The sequence below is a fragment of the Lissotriton vulgaris genome, chromosome 6 (assembly GCF_964263255.1).
Source record: "Lissotriton vulgaris chromosome 6, aLisVul1.2, whole genome shotgun sequence".
Taxonomy (NCBI): Eukaryota; Metazoa; Chordata; class Amphibia; order Caudata; family Salamandridae; genus Lissotriton; species Lissotriton vulgaris.
The window spans coordinates 976,113,609-976,130,581 of record NC_141694.1 but is presented as its reverse complement, the minus strand read 5'-3'; the positions used below and the strand labels follow the sequence as shown (position 1 = coordinate 976,130,581).

The 16,973-nt window shown below is 44.5% G+C and overlaps 1 protein-coding gene across 7 annotated transcripts in view; it reads right to left on the bottom strand.

Moving 5' to 3' along the window:
* The window catches only part of PTPRK (protein tyrosine phosphatase receptor type K), a 1,685,403-nt gene that overhangs the window by 260,697 nt on the left and 1,407,733 nt on the right, over positions 1-16,973 (bottom strand). The gene's annotated exons all lie outside the window — the stretch shown is intronic.

Here is a 16,973-nt window from a genome sequence, read left to right as displayed (position 1 = left end):
TACAAATGTAAGAAGGGTCCTTCAGTAGTCCAGGAAAGACATGGCACGGCTAGATAGTCAGGATAACTAGGCGCTTTGTAACAGATTACCATGGAAATCCATTTCTCGGCTTTGTATACATTCATTGAGGCTATCCTGACAATCTGACCCAGCTGTGGCACTCCTGGCGTAATGTTGGACACCCCTTTGGTAATTGATATGACCATTTGATACAAAGTCAACACTTCCTCTCAATTCATTTCAATCACTATAGTAGCTGTAAAGGTAGGCAAATAACTTTCATATTAAAAAACTACAACAGTGTATGGTGATAACTTATTGGGAGAAACTTCACCACAGGAAGTCAGAAAAACGTTTTCAAAAGCAAAAAACTGGAGAGAGCTTATTTCTAGGCAAGATTTCCACTTGAAAAAGAGAAAATGCTCGGAATATAGAATGATCATGGCCCATGAGCCACCCACTGCTCGCAATGCTCGCCAGCAGACGAGGGGTAAAGACTTATATATGAGGGAGGACAACCATCTAATTTTTTAGTGCAAATGAAATCTTTAGTTTTCTTTACTTTAACGAAGAAACCAGCTTTTAATCAAACAACGTCCTCAAAAAGATTTTCAGAAGCTGGGGGAGGATTCTGGCATAGATTTGAACTTTGCATATTCGCTGAAGAATATGATCGACCAAGCAAATTTGGATCTCTGTCTCCATTTGTTCAGCAAAAATGAACATTTGCGCTTCAATGGCCAACTTTCGGAATGATAAAACTTGGACTATTGCTATCTAATCTTTGCTAGACATGTAATAAAAGTAACTTTAGACCACAAGATATGTTTATGGCATAAGATCAGGACTTCGGCAGTGACATATGTTGTATCTTAGGTTTTTAGCTTATATCCGTTTGAATTATCACATTTTCTGCTATTTCTGCATTGTCTAAACCGAACTATATTCTCCCTTCTCCTTCCTCCTCCTTCTACTCCTTGGCTGCCCATTTGTGAGATTGGCTTGTATATTAGTTTTGTTTACGCTACCTCTCCACAAGTTGTCCCTCTGTCTGGCCTCACCCATGTCCCTCATTATTTGAACCTGCTTTGACTTAACTCTTTCTACCCCCCCCCCCCCCCAATTCCGCATTTTTATTGTACTGTTTAGTAGGTTTGTACGGTCTAACCTGTTTTGCACCTACTTTCTCTCCCTATACCCCTAATCATGGCTCCCCACTCACCTCCACCCACTATCTCAGCTTCACACATTTCGAAATTCGGCCCTAACTCTTGGTCTATCCTCTACCCATCCCATCTCTCCAAACATGGTAGGAAGAACTTCAAGCATAAACTTCTCTGTCTCCACCCAGAAACCTTATTTGCTGATCAGCATAATAGCCTTAACTCCTCCATTATCACCAACTACATCTTCTTCACCAAACGCACTTCGAAATGGAAAAGCTTATTCCTCCGTCACCTCCCTATCATGAATTCCCGCAATATCCCATACGGGCTGAAACTCTCCACCACTCCCTCCCCTTCCTTTCCGGGCGAAATTGATATCTCCATCTTCAAATCAGGAAACCTTCTCATCCAGTCATCTGAAAATCACCTCCACATCTTTGATTCCTACTTCAGCTCGCTTTCCCAATCCCTCACACAATCCCTCAATCCTTCCATCTCTCCTCCTAAACCCCTAAACCCAACTCCTTCCATCTTAACCCTTGCCCCCCCGTCGCCTCCCTCGGACTTACCCCATTCCTCAGCTCCTCCTTCACCCACCATCATCTCCCCTACCCCCCTATCTCCTCTCCATAACCTACCCACCCCCTCTTGTACACCCCACATCGTTACCCCTACCCAACAACAGCATTTAACATCCCCTGACCCCATCTCCCTTACTTACACTGATTCCCCTCACCCACTTTTATCCCCTCTCACCATCTCACACTCCTCTTCCCCCAATCAAGTTGATTACTCTCAATCTCTACTTACCACCCTCGCTCTCAACATTATAACTTGTTACGACACCCGTGTCTCCCTGTCCCCTAATGTCTCCCAACCCTTTAATGTCTCCCAATCCACCCATGACTCTCCCACCCCACCTATTGACTCCTCCAAACTGCCCAACTCCCTCGATGCCCCCACACCTACTCAGGCTACTTCTTTAACCCTGAATTCCCTAGGCTCGGATACACGCTCCCCTACTGTTGATCTCCTCCTGAACAATCCCCCCTTCCCTCCACCCCATACAACGCCCCAGTGATGCCCCCTGCCTCCCCCAATTACCCCTTATATCCCCCCTTTCTAATAACTTTCTCTCTTCTATTCTCCTCCCTCCCTCTTACTCCCACTCCACCTCACCCTCTGTTGCACTTCATACTCTCCCCACTCGATTAAGCATCCCCCTCACCTCCCCTACAGCCCCCCACATCCCACCTTCACACACCCCTTCATTCGTCCTATCATCCACAATACACCAGACATGCCAACCCCTACTGTCTCTCTACCTCATTCTATGTTCCCCTAAATTGAATGCCTCTCTTAAGCCTACATCCTGTATACCCCCTACCCCCAAAAAAGATCCTCCCCCCATTTCAATTCCCCCCTCGCCCCTCCTCCAGGATTTCCCCCGTTCCCCCCCCCTGAACATCCCGCCCCTCGATAACCCTTACCTTAACAACCTCCCGACAACTACTGATACACTTCTCCCATCAATTCCTACTCAATTACTCCATAAGGTCGAACTTCTCCTTTCATCCCTCTTCTCAGAATTCTCCTCTCTCAGAAGCGATATCTTACTCCTTGTTAAATCCCTCTCCTCTGATCTTGTCCACATATCGACCGCCTCACTACACACACCCTACCGTCGCTCATCGACACTCATCTCAATCCACCCACTTATAGACCTCCTATTCGTATCACCAATACCGACACTCGCCCCCTCCCTGGTAACCACACTATCAGATCTAAGCCCACTGAACCCTCCTTAAGCGGCCCACCCTGCAAGACCAATACGATCTCCCCTCCTCAAAGTGATATTTACTCTATAACCTCGATAGCTAACTTGTCTACGAACCCCCCCGTATATCTCCCGCCTCTGCCTCATCCACTATCCCCTCTACCAGTCAATCCACTATTCCAGTTCTCGTAGGAACGAACAGACTCCCCCCGCTTCTGACCTCTCCTAGACCCTCCCAACTACTCAGAACTGTCTCTCCCGCCTCTGCCTCATCCACAATCCCCCCTACTAGTCAATCCACTATCCCAGTTCTCTTAGGAATGAACAGATCCCCCGCTTCTGACCTATCCTAGACCCCCTAACTACTTAAACCTACCCCCCTGTCCCCTCTCCCCTCTGCTGTATGTTGATAAACTGCAGATCCGCCTTCTGCCATGCAACTGAGATTGCTGAAACCATTCTGAATGAAATCATAGACATTGCATTCCTTACTGAAACCTGTCTCAAAGCCCACCCCACCCCTATCCTCGACTTGCTCATTCCACCAGGCTACTCTATCATTAAGATAGATAGAATCGATCAAATAGGAGGAGGCCTGGCCCTTATCTTTAAAGACGAACTTGACATCTCACTTGTTAAGCTCCAAGACCCACATCCGTTGACTACCTTTGCGCCGACCTCACACGTCCTGGCTTCCCCACAACTCGGCAACACACTATTTACCACCCCCCAGGAAATTGCCTCCCCTTTACTGAAGAAATGACTGAGCTTATCATTCAAGCATCTCTCTCCCATTTCAAAAATCTTTTCCTCGGTGATTACAATATTCACTGGAACAAAACTGATGACCCTGCTGTCATCCTATTTAATGAAGCCCTAGACATCACTTACTTGACCCAACTTTGCCATGCTCCGACCCACTCTAAAAGTGCCACCCTTGATGCGATTTTGACGAGCAAGGATCTGGCCTCTTTCTCCAATATACTCCCTGTAGACTGGTCTGATCACCACCGTATCCTCTTCACCCTGAATAGCCCTACTACTCGCCCCTCCACTGTGATCACTTTACCTATGAAACCTACACGCAGCCTTCACCTCATTCCACCAGGCGAACTGGAATCTACAATCAAAACTCACTTACTTCTCCCCCTCCCTCAACACTAACTACCTTACTGACCATTACAATAATTCCTTTCGTGATGCCCTCAACCTAATTACCCCAATCAAACTTAAAAATCAAAAACACATCCCTCCCAAGTCCTGGTTCAATACCGAACTTAACTATAAAAGGCGGACCATCAGACAATCTGAACGTGCCTTGAGGAGCCATCCCACCTCTGATAACCTGGCTCTCCTGAGAACTACTAGAGCCCAATACAAAAAAAATATCTTCAACGAAAAGGCCTCCTTTCTCGGGTCTCAACTTGACCAGGCTAGGGAATATCGTTAAAAAAACAAACTACCTCCGCCCCTCCAAACTTAGCAGCCTCTGTGGATAGATGCGAAGAAATCGCCAGCTTCTTTATGAATAAAATCAACAACATCGAACTATCCTTCTCTCCCCCCTCTCTCTCGTCAAGCCCCCCTTAACCAATGCATCCTCCCTAACATTCCTAACTCACTTTCACCCTCCCCTCCACCACATCTTGACCCCTCTCAACCCATCCCTGCCCTCCCCCATCTCAATTCATCTCGGTCAGAGCACCTTTTGAAAAACAATGCTTCATGGAGTGAATTTAGCCAAATTGCTGAAACTACTATCATTAACATTTCTAAACTCAAACCATCCTCACACTCCAAAGACCCTCTTCCCTCCCATTTAGTTCAAGATCTTAAATTGATCATAGCCCCAATTTGGACCGACATCATCAAACCCTCACTTTCCACTGGCTGTGTTCCTGACTCCCTTCAGCTAGGGCAAATCTCTCCATTCTTAAAAACCCCTCAGCTGACCCTAATGACCTTAACAATCTGCGCTCTCTCTCTAACCTTCCCTTCCTCCCTAAATTACTTGAAAAATGTGTCCTATCCCAATTAGATAACCATATCAGCTCCTTCAATCTCCTCAACATTTTCCAATCTGGTTTTAGAAAGGGATGCAGTACCGAAACTGCTATGCTCAATATTACTGACGACATTCATCGCTCTCTAGACAAAGGTGAATCCTCTCTACTAATCCTCCTTGATCTCTCAGCAGCATTTGATACTGTCCACCATCCCACCCATCTTAATACCCTCAAAGATCGCTTTGGAATTGAAGGCACTGTACTTAAATCGTTCTCCTTTTTCCTCCAAAATAGATCTCAACAAAATGAGGTTGGTCACTGCCTCTCCATACCTCAACCTATCTCACTCGGTGTCCCCCAAGGATTGATCCTTTCCTCAACACTATTTAATCTTTTCATGGAACCACTCACCCTCATTCTCAAACAAGCCAAAATCAGTTATCACCTCTATGCCGATGATACTCTACTTTACTACAAGATGAAATCCCACAAGGACATCCTTCACCTCAATGACACTCTGATGAAAGTCCAAATCTGGTTCCATCTCAACCATCTCAAACTTAATCCTAAAAAAACAGAAATCATCCTGTGCACTCCCAAAAATAACCCCCTTCCCATTCAACTCTCGATTAATGATATCAAAGCACTTAGTTGCACCCTCTCCACCTCTAATTCTGTCAAATCACTAGGCATCAGCATCGACCAAAATCTTAATCTCATCCCCCACATTAAAAATGCAGCCAAAAGTGCTCTTTTTACCCTTCACCACCTCAAAAAAATTAAACCTTTTATCCCAGCTTATGACTTCAAAACCGTTGTACAATCACTTGTCCTTTCCAAGATTGACTATGGCAATGCCACTCTTGCTGGAACCCCTAAAGTCCACCTTGCACCGATCAAATCTGTTCTCAACCTTGCCACCAGACTTTTTTTCTGATTATAAAAAATTTGACCATATCTCCCCTGTCCTCAAAAACCTAAGCTGGCTTCCAGTTGAAGGACGATCCACATAGAAGATTGCTTGTATCACGCACAAAGCTCTTCACCAAAACACCCCTTCTTACCTTTCAAGCAAACTTCAAAAAGCAGGATGCTCTAGGTCCCTGAGGAGCACCAACTCCCTCACGCTGATCCCTCCTAAACTAAAACGTAAAAAAACCCAATCTCGTGCATTCTCTGGTACTGCTCCGACGATTTGGAATTCTCTCCCCAAAGACCTTCGCTGCAACCCCTCTTACCCTCTCTTCAAAAAAAGACTCAAAGTACTTCTCCTCAACAAACACTGGGGTTCCTAATGTCATTACCGCCCCACTATGATTCACTTTTTACCCACCCCCTCTCCCTCCTTCCATTCTCTCACTCCCCTTCTCTACACCCCCTTCTCTCCCTAATGTCAACTCCCTTTTATCCCTCTTATCATCCCATTGTTTCTCTGCCCCCCCTCTAGCATTTAATTCAATGTTTTACACCTTATTGTGAATTTTTCTGCACACTGTAAATTGTTGATTATTTCTTAATATGTCTACCTACCTTGTAAAGCGCTCTGATACTCTTGGGTCCAGCAGCGCTATATAAAACTTCCTAAATAACATTCCGTTCAGCCCACCTGGCTATTAGTATAATGTTGAAAAAGTAGCTTCAAACAGGTTTTTTTCCTACAGAGTGCCATGTAACTTTAATAGGAACTGTAACCAACAGCGTTGAATTTATTGTGCCCAATGAATGCAGAGAAGTTATCCTGTAGCCTTGGAAATCTTAACACTCACCCTCTTTTGAGGCTTGACTGATGAATTGTTGCTTTTGTTAACGTTTGAATATATAATGCCCTTGAAGCAAAATCCGCAAGATAGATGTGATGGTGCATGGAATGCTTTAACTGATCTGTATACTTGAAGGTACAACTAAGACACCCCGTACCTTCTCTCTTTCCTTTTTTAATTTTCTCATACCCCACACTCTGTCTGTAGTGCTATTGGGTTATTATGTAGATTTTCAGGATATTATTCTATAGTTAACATATTCTGTAAAACAGGGAAAGATACGTGTTCTACAGTGCTTATGGCCTAGTTTGACAGTATTAAATGCATTACCAGTAAAATATGTGTTAAAAAACACATGCATAACTACTACTAAAAACGAAAGATTACCTGTTCTACACTAGGATGACTAGTACTCCTAGTTTACACTTCTTATATAGAGAGTTCTATGGGTGCCTACTGAGTCATCAGTAACGACTTTTCTGCTTTTGGCGGGTAATGTCTGGAAAAGTGGAAAAGAAGAGCTCAGAGGAGCTTGCTGGAACTAAAATGATTCTGTAAGCTTCTCAAGGTCTGGGATAGTTTGACCCACGTCTCTGGCTACAGAAATAAAATATATCTGATGGGTGACATTGAAAGGCTAATACAGGGATCCTAGAACGGACAGCACTTAGACGGATTTATTATCGATTAGACAAGCACGGAAAGGTAAACATTTGGCTTTTTACAATAGTCCGTTTATGGTTTATTTCAATTCTCTTTATTGATCATTTCTGTAAAGTGCCCTCAAATCACCTGCCACTCAAAGGAGTAATGGCAATGTTTTACCGCTAAAGGCAGCAAAATTAGATTGATTTGCCCTACCACTTTCCCTTTTGTCATCAGCCTCATTAGGGGACTTTCTGAAACCATTATACGCTAAGAAAACACCTTGATGTGTGATGCTGATGGCTTGATTGGACTGGTGATCTCTAGGGTAGGAGCAGATGTGCAGAGACTACAATATTTACAAATATTCATGATATCTGATGAGCTATTCCCTGCGTTCCCAAATCCCAGTGCAAGCTTCTCAAAACATCTGTTGTGATCACCAGAGACCACTGAGCTTGCAAAGGCAAATCCATGGATACTTGCCAAACGTGCAGTGATCCAAGAAGGTAACAGAGGTGACGCTACTAAATAGTGAGGAAAAACATATTCCACGTGGGAGAAGGAATTATGTTCTCACATTCAGCAAAGAGCATTTAATCTCCAAGCTTTGGCTCGGTTGTTCCTCACAATTACAGCTAATATTGTAGGACCCTCACTTCTTCAACCAATGTTCTTAAGGTCTGCTCAATTCGGAAATCTGTTGTCTGTCGTTGCCATGTTAGAATAATCTATAATATGCAAGTATGCAAACCGGGAGATGGAGAAATCAATAGCACCATTGCAAAAATACTCAAACCAACCCGCTCCCATCCTCTCCTTGCTCGCTCTTACCATCCACCCAACCATTCTCTCTCCTAACTTCTCCATCTCTCCCCATCCCCCACCCCCATTTCTCTCTGAGCACCCTTTGCTTTTGCAGATAACCTCAAAGAACTAAAAATAAAAAAAATATGGGAGAGGCGCCCTGGGCTTTCAAAAACAGACTTCAATGATTCCAGATCACCGGGAAAATTCCCAGTGGAATAAAAGGCCAGTCCAGCCTGCCATCAAAAATCATTAACGCACAAGGAGGCTTCAATTTAGAGTCAATGTTTTCAAAATATTCAAGACTGCCAAATAATTATTCCTTATTACCCATATGCTGCATGGAGATGAGGAAGCACGTTTAAAAAGATTCTGTACTGACAAATGAATGCTCAACTATTTCATTGTGATAAAGGAGGTTAGAAATGTACATTATTCCAAAGTCAGAGCTGACTAAAATTGATTCTTCCCGACCTTAGCACATAGAAGAAAATGACCATTGTATTGCTTCAAAACTAAACACTAGGGATGATGGGAAGTAAGCTTGCAATAAGTCTCACCACTGGCAATCGCTGGAGTAGCATTCTAACCCATCATTCATTTGCCCACCATGCCACCTCAGTTTGCACAAAGCCAGGCGCAAAACAGTCTTGAACCAGCTCCAATGGGAACTGTCCAGCTTTAATTGCAAGGCCAGGTCCTGCCTGTACCGAAATACACGCAACTCAGGACTGATTTCACCATAGTTAGGGTTCATCAACCAGGTATAGCTTGATTCGAGTGACACCGTTTGTACGGGACCCACATCTAAGCTTACCAGTCTCACTTAGGGTGACCCACTAAAGTATACAAAAAATTATGGATGAAATGCTAATCTCAGCCATTGGTAATTACTCTGGCCGCATCCCAGCCTATTGCTACTTTGCACACCGTGCAACGTCAGTTTGAACCCTGCCATATGCAAATCAGCCTAGACATGGTTCCGGTACTCAATGTGCCACTGGAACCAAGCTACACCTGTTGTACAAGTCCCAATCAAGGTGAAATACTTTTTGCACTGCTTATGGTATGGTTCAGGGAGGACGTGGCATGCCAGTTCAGGCTGGACTGTTCTTATCAGAGCAGGTCAAGACAGATTCGCGTATGGCTGGGTCCCAACTGAGTGGGCATGGTGGGCAAAAGAAAGTTGGGTTGGAATGCTCCAGTGAGCCAATGCCAGTGATTAGATTGTTGCATGGGTTACTACCCCGTCACTTTTTGTGTGTTTGAATTGTGTTGGTTAAACATTTTCAATATAAAAAGATGAGTAATAACTAATGCATAGCTTTTATACTGACTAAACAACAGATTTCCTGCTTTGCCATTCCTGGCCACAGGAAACCTTTATAATCACATTCCAAATGGATGCGCATCTCTCAATAAGTTGCAGTTCTACTACTGACCTGGACAGAAAGCCACAGAGCAACATCACGTTTAGGGGTGCAGTTAGGGGCGCGCTGCCACCCTAAATACCACATAAATCTCCGAACGCTTCCCAATGGATGTTTACGGGGCATTCAGGAAAGAAGAGCCTACTGAACAAGTAGCAAGGGTAATTACTGTTTTTTAGCTTTCGAAAACGATCACATTTTGTGGTGACTGAGGTATATGCAACTCAGAGGATGGGTGATAGAAACCATTGCATGTTGGAACGCTTCCTGGACGGGAGACTAAGGGAGGGTAAGAAGGGGTTGGGCAAAGGGAGACACGTACTAAAAGGAATGGAGCGCATAGGAAGAGAGTTGAAATAGAAAACAGGAAGGAGGACTCAGCATTAATTTCTTTTGCTATGCAAGCAATTTAGTTACTTCTGGAAAGCGCTGGCTAGCAGGCTGCCTGTGCTGGGAGGAAGTAAGTGTGTGTGGGACCCAAGAGGGGCAGTGATCAGGAACAATGCTATGCTCTCTCGCTTGAAGGGAACATACTGATCAACCAATAACTTGTTGGCTTTAATATGAGGTGTGCCATTTCCAAACATTGCTGTTCCTTTTCTACTGAAGACTCATTTGCCTGTCCTAAATTTGAAAGAATACCAATTTAGTTACCTCATGTGGTCATCCAAGTGTGACACTCCACTGCCACGTAAGCAAATTCAAGCAATATTTTGATAGTTAACACCCTCTGCTCCTATCGGGCAGGTAACAACTATGCCTACCAGCCCTTGGAAGTTACTCTGGTCAGACATTACCTAGCGTCCTTAACAATTGTGTCTTTTTTCCTTACGCAGCCCTGTCAAGTTTCACTCATATCAGCTTAGACTAAAGCAAAGTGCTAAAAGTCTCCACATTACCGCACTTAAAGCTACGGTCATGGAGTTTGGATCTCTAACAAGCTGCGACACGGATGCCCTAAACATACAACAGGATGTATTACATTGGTTGCCAGTGTTAAGCCTCAGGATGCACAAGAGCTTCTGATACAGGGTGTGCACTCGGATCTAGAAGAGGTGGGTGTCGTAGGTTGTGTCATGTGGCTGGGCTGCTACACACCAAGTAGTCCACTGAGCAATGTGCCTGTAGTCTCCCATTTAAATTAAAGAAATAAAGGTACTAAGTACTTGCAAGTACCTGTCCATTCAGGGCAGTATAATTATTGAGTGTTGGGATCTAGGCCCGACAAATGCGGAGCCCACCCCATTGAGGTGTTGATGTATGCACAAGGCCCTGGTGAACCTGCATGACCCAGAATGGTCAGTCCCGGTACTGCTGGCACAATTGAGCAGATTTGCAGATGTTTCGAGGCTACATACAAACAAAGGGAAGTGTACATTTTTTCTGCCGGCCAGACTGGAACAAGCGGATGCAGCACTCAGGTAGGGATTAGGGCTGCGGTGTGAGCAAAACACTTTCCACTACCTTGGGATTTAGTAACAGGGCCCATTTACGACTTTAAAGTGGGCATAATAGGCAAAACTGTCCCTGACTGACTCCTGTACTTGCATCGACAGACAGGCCAGGTATGGCATAGAGTGGTAACTACGGTCCTTCAGAGATCTCCTTATGTGAAATACATACCACTCTGAACCCTGGGGCTGTTCTCGGCCCTTCTAAACGACATGACCTTTGGGAAGTGGTTGGGGGGAGGCTGAAAGAATGCAGGAGATCTCTAACTCGACAGGTGAAGGTTCCTCTCTTTCAGGCAGGCCCAGGAGCAGTTTGGGAGGGGCCAGGGGCAATTCCTGCAGTAAACGAGACTGGATCATACAGTCCGAGGATTTGGACCTCATTCTGCATCAAACGTATATGACCCTAAGAAACTCTAAAATATATATTGCAACCCCAGCCAGGTGCAGCAGATGTGGCCAGCCTTCGGCAGACGTTTTACACGACATGGTCCTGCGCTTCGCTGGTGGGCTTTTTAGCAGAAGTAATTACAATACTATTACATAGAGTAGGCCTAACTCTGAAGGGAATGGTAAAACTGTTTGCTGGGACAAGAACAGGGCACTGAAAATGTCAGCCTGGATGTTGGCGCTTGAAGTGGCTCAGGCGAGACGACAGACCGCTGTTTGCTGGAGGGCGACCGAGCATCAGAAATCCCAGCTTGGAGGTGTGATTTATTAGAGTGGTAACTAACAGATAAGCAACAAACTAAACTCACACGCAGAGATGACAAAGTTGTTGAGGATTTCGCGACCTGGGGCCCTATTACGTAAAGATGTACTTTCCTTGTTTGCGCTCAGCGCCCCTCAAACACGCGCAAACAGGGAAAGTGCGCCCTATTACATGGATTGTGCTGCCCCCAGGGCAGCGCATTCATGTGAAAAACGAAGCAGCTGCTTTAAATTTGCTCCATGTTTCACAGTGCAAGCGGCAACCCGCCTGCACTTTTAAGGGGGTTTAGTGATCCTCTTGCAGGCGGGTGCAGTGAGTGAATGCAACCACCTGGGAATGTCTGGTTCATGGGACCCTTAGAGGGTAGCCATCAGGAGGCACCTCCAGACAGCTTCTTTGCCTCAGCGCCCACATCTATAATACGGCGCACAGGCAAAGGGATTCCCTCATTTGCATGGGGCAAAGGGAGTGCAAATGCCAGCTGCGCTCCCCAGCACTTCCATAATGTGGCCACTGTGGATTGATTGTTTTGAAACCCACCATCCCAAACAATAGACCTCTGTTACTGCTGCAGCAGGAATAAGCAAACTGGTTGTAGACAAATAAATAGTTTGTAGACCGGCTTTTGATACACGGGATTAAAACTGTATAGGCATACCATTCAGACGGGTTGCACTTGAAACAATGTTTTGAGATGCGAATGCTAATAAATATATTTTTAACAAAAAATTGCAATAATCATTACATTTGATGTAGCACTACTGTAATAGAAACAAATCTTTGAAATGCAGATACGTTCTATTTGATTTATTTATATTTTTATAACGTCCTGATGCAACAAGACTAGCTTCAAGGTGCTCACGGTGCAAGTAGTGGGAGAAGTGTAGCAGAAGAAAATATATCCTACAGTTCAGACCGAGTCCTTTCCGGAAACTTAGCGAAAGAATTCGCCAAATAGTTTACTGAAGTTTCTCCTCATGAATGGACAGAGTTCCGGGGGTGGACTAGATCGTACAGAGGCATAAGAATGCGCCAATTTAATACGAATTTCTTCTGATATTTTGTTACTCAAGGTTTGCTAAGTGACAAAATCAAGAAAACATCTGCGTTTCCGGCATGCAGGTTGCTACAATGCTCCCGCAGACTGAGGATGCGCGTGGTGGGCCACGGCCAGCTGCTCTTTGCTTTTCACAGTACTTACATTAACAGGGGCTTTTAGTTTTCTGCTACAATTAACTCTGTGCCAAGCAATAACAGGGCACTTGATAGGCGGGAACTCAGATTACATGCATCAAGTGTATCCATCCATTGCTCGACACACAGAGGCTCACTGTTAATAACAAGGCGTGTGTATTTACTGGAGTTTGCACGCTTTAAACGGCTTTCATTTCAGAGTTGCTCAGAATATTACCAGAAAGTTGAAACAGCAGTCGTTTTGGGGACGGGTCTGCTCCCGACTCTGCCAGAGGAGGGTTGGTGAAACGTTAGGTCTGGGAATATGATCACACATGACCGTGACAGACAGGAGTGACCCTGTACCACTGCAGACGACATATGTTCTACCCCTGCGACTGTAACGCCAATAACAAACATATTATTAATCTGAATCCTTCAGTAAAGGTAGAAATACGGGCTCTCCCAAGCGGTGGTTGGCATGTAAATCCACCGACGGGCACCTGAAAAAATGCCAGGCGCGGCACACGTGTTTCAAACGCTCGGGCATATTACCACGCAACACCAAAGCAAAATCGCTGCTTAAATTCTTTCAACCAGAGGGGAAGAACAAAGACGCCCCCCGCGAAGAAGGGGACAAAAGTAGCTACGAAGCTGTCCAGTGGCACCTCCACAATACCCTAGAACAGTGCTAGAACATACTGAGCGCGTGGTCCAGGATAAATACAAGTACAAGCTGCCATATTCACATACAAATAGAGAGGCAAACACAGTCAATTGATGAATGTGGTACGTTCAATAAACGAGTACATAAACAGTCGCAAGTCCTGGTAGGTGTGTTAGTTTATTTTCTTTATTCATTTTTATTTTTCTCTTGAGAATATCGCAGTCAACGTGTTTCACCTTACAGAAGGCTTCATCAGGGCGTAAAATATAAGCCACTCGAGAAGAATCAAGTTATCTCTTCAGTGGATAATCAGGCTTATTTGGACTCTTTCGCTATTGCTACAGGTTATAACACCACAGTTTTCCAATGTTTCCAAAAGTCCAAGGATATAGGCAGCGTAAAGCCCATGCATTGTGTCATCACATGCAAGTCAAGCAAACACAAGTTGCTTTGAGGCACGGTGCTTTCAAACATGAAAGCAACTTGCGTTTCATTGACTTCCATGGGGATGTTACGACACGTGCATTGGCTCTACGCTGATTGTATCCTCAGACTTTTGGAAGCATTGGAAAACTGCGGTGGTATAACCTGTAGAAATAGTGAAAGAGTCCAAATAAGCCTGATTATCCACTGGACAGAAATCTTGTTTCTTCTCGAGTGGCTTATATTTTAAGCCCTGATGAAGCCTTCTGTAAGGGAAACGCGTTGGCTGTGCTATTCTTAAGAGAAGAAGAAAAATTAATAAAGAAAATAAAATAACAGCAACCAGGACCTGCGACTATTTATTTACTTGTTTCTTGAACTCACCACAATCATCAATTGTTTCTGATTGCCTCTCTATTTGTATATAATTAATGTTTAAGCTTGGTCATCGAGTAGCTGACCATTGAGGTGGACAATGTGTAAATACAGGACATTGTTTATATGTGACGTTTCCAGGTAGTGCGCTGTTCAATCCCTGAATGCCTCCCGATCTTGTTCAGAAGCTGCTATATTCAACCACCCTCACACACCCGTAAACAAAGTATTTTATCATTACAACGCATCCCCCGCAAAGCATTTACCACTACAGCGAGATAAGTTCCAACAAACTTAAGGGTTGGGATAGGTTGTGGTATATAGAACCAGAAAGGGTTTTTTTTTAGGGTTCAGGGAAGGCTGGAGTTTCGAGATAGTGAGAGGTTTTTAGGATTCAGGGATGAGAGATGATTTGGGGAAGTAAGGAGTTTTAGAGCTCAGAGTTTGGTAGTGTATAAGGATCGCCGGGAGATTTTATGGCTCTGGGATGGGTACTGTAGTCATAGTAATAGGTTTATAGGGCTCAGATATGGGTGGTGTATAAATGTAGTAAGGTAATAGGGTTCAGAGATAAGGTAGTACAGTTGGGCAGTAAATCGTTTTTAAGTATCGGGAATGAGTTGTGTATAAGGATAGTAAAATAACTTACATAAATGTATGTATATATATATATATATATATACACATATAGATAAGTGGTTTGACATGTCAATACAATGTAATGCTGTCGCAATGTGTTGTGGTATGTGTGCAATTGGTAAATGTCACTGTATGTGTGTAAATGCACTTTAGTGGTGTGCATTGTTTTGCATGCATGGTAAATGCATGCATTGTTGTGTCTTGCATGGTAGTAATCTATATTCTTATCCACACTCAACCCACCTCACTAAAATGGTTTTTACCTTGAGGTGAAACTTCAGGGCAGCACTACATGGCAAACCAAAAGTACAACCAGTGCTTAATTTGAGCCAGTGGTTTTCTGGTGCTTGGCACCAGCATTTTATATTCAGCACCAGAACTAATGACATTCTGCCACATAGTGGGGCTGTCTACCTATATTAGGGATGAGCACAACAGCAGCTGTTTTTTATTCTATATACAATTAACAATAACGAATACCTGCCACCCAAGCCATTCTTACCGTTTTGGGGTCCAGTAATAGTATGAATTGTCACACTTGTTAAGAGTGTGATTGTTAGTAATTGTGTTGGTACTGCCATTGGCAGGGGCAATGGATGGTACATGCAGCAATGGTCCCTTGTCAAGAGCACTGGCACTTTTTTTTTTTTTTACCAATTAATCATCAAGTACAACATTTCAACCCTTTTTGGGCCTCGCCTGGACAGAGCATTCGCTGTTCTTGAGAATCTATTTGTCTAAGATACACACAAAAAAGGACTTAGAGCTGACCCCTCATTTGCCATTGGTTAGCTTCATTGTTACTAATTTCTGTGCTACTCTTTGGTCAGCACGAGCAGGCATCACTTACTCTCTTTGTTGGATGGAGCATGGACCAAGTACAGGTTGATGTCTTTATTGGCGTCCTTGTGCTTTTCGAGCTCAGATTAAGGTACTTTTTTGTTCTTCCTTTATGATCGATGCTTCCCACTGTCTATGCCTCCCCCTTCGTTACTTGTTTGCCTTGATCCCCAAATCCCACAAAGTTTGTCCCCCCCTCCCTGTTTTGCATTGTTGCTTGCCCCACTAGCGCTTTGTTCCTTGCACCCCTGCCTGGTCATGGCTTAATTGTTGTTTGCCCTACAATACACTTATATAATACATTACAGAATGTTTGCTTCCCTCATCGTTCCTTATTAGACCAGAAATAAGACCACATTTTGAAGCAGGCACTGCTCAAACAACTGTTTGCCAGCATCACAGATGGACACACATGCTTTTGCTGCCATTAACCCCTTGTTTGCTGTTGACGAGCTCAGCTCGTCATGAGGGGCGTTTGAGCTGCCCTCATGACGAGCTGAGCTCGTCACAGCCGTTGGAACATTCGCACGCGGGGATAATTTCCCCGTTGTGCTGAACGTTCTAAAAACGGGTGGGGTGTGACGAGCTCAGCTCGTCACGAGGGCAGCTCCGCTGTGCCTCATGATGAGCCGAGCTCGTCAACAGCACAGCGGCGCTGCGCGCGGCCCCCCTTTCCTCCCCCCGCACAGCGGGGGGAAAACACGCCACAGCCAAGGGGTTAACTGAGCATGTGCACTCCTACCACAGCACTTTGGAGTTGCATCTTTTTATGATCTTTAGAGCCCTGCTTTATTTCAAATCATATTCATGAGTCCTGCTGATGAAACCACCAAATTCGACCAGTGCCTTATGCAGCAAACAGAATAAACTAAAATATACCTGTACTGGGCTGCTTGCGTTCCAGTTCAGGTAGTAAGTACCTGGACTGGCAGTTTGGGGAGGACTGCTCCTATTAGAGTAGGGTCAAGGCGGATTTGCATATGGCTAGCTCTAAACTGAGGTGGCATGGTGGATGAAAAATTAATTGGGATGTGGCCGAAGCGATCGCCAGTAGCTGAGATTAATTCAAGCATTCCATAGATCACTTTGTTTTATGATACCC